Source organism: Octopus bimaculoides, chromosome 24 (assembly GCF_001194135.2).
Source record: "Octopus bimaculoides isolate UCB-OBI-ISO-001 chromosome 24, ASM119413v2, whole genome shotgun sequence".
Taxonomy (NCBI): Eukaryota; Metazoa; Mollusca; class Cephalopoda; order Octopoda; family Octopodidae; genus Octopus; species Octopus bimaculoides.
This window is the reverse complement of record NC_069004.1, coordinates 7,799,535-7,800,443: the sequence shown is the minus strand read 5'-3', so window position 1 is coordinate 7,800,443 and position 909 is coordinate 7,799,535.

Genomic DNA, 909 nt, shown 5'->3' with positions numbered 1-909 from the left:
TATATATATATATATATATATATATATATGTCTGTATGTATGTCTGTATGTATGTATGATACATTAAAAGTGATCTTGAATCTTGCTTGCTAGCTTGCAATGTTACCCAGCCAAACTGACGCATAATGGGAAAATACTATAAATAAATTTACCCTTGAAATGTGAATGCAAACTGAATAAAAGTTTTGCGTAAATAGGACAACTGATTATTGAGATATCAGGGGCTTATAGCGTGTAAATACCCAAAACGGTGCATAATGGGTAAATTCTCCGAACGAAAAATTACGATTTGGTTTTTTACAGGAAATGTTTCTATTTTCATTTTGTTAAACACAAAATTTTAATCATTTACAAATATTTTTAACTGAATGTAATTTCAAATATCTAAGTTGTTTGTACAGTATATATATTTTAGCATTCTTTAGACAGACAGTACTTAAATGCTTTTTTAAAAATTATTTTCAAGTGAATACCATTACAAAAATTCTTTTGTTATATTTAAGAAATATTTTAGAATGAAAAGACCCGTTCGTAAACTCGGTGAGAAATAGGTTTTTTTTCATAGGCTTTTTCGAGTGCATTCAACCTATCTTACCTCCAAACATTTGGCTGCTATTTCTAACATGCTTTACTACCACGTAGCAGCTATTTGCGATAAAAGACCCTGAATAGCTGTTACGTGGTAGCAGGGCGTGCAAGGAATAGCAGGCAAATCTTTCTTTTTCTGGGGAGAGGAGCTGTTTTTACGCGTGATTTCAATGTCACATTCGTTGGATAGCATGTGAAATAGCATGGAAAACCAAAAAATCCACGAAACAAAACGCCATTGCTGGGAAACTCAGACTTTGAACGGTAACCCAACGGGTTACGGGTAGTCAAGTATATATATATATATATATATATATATAT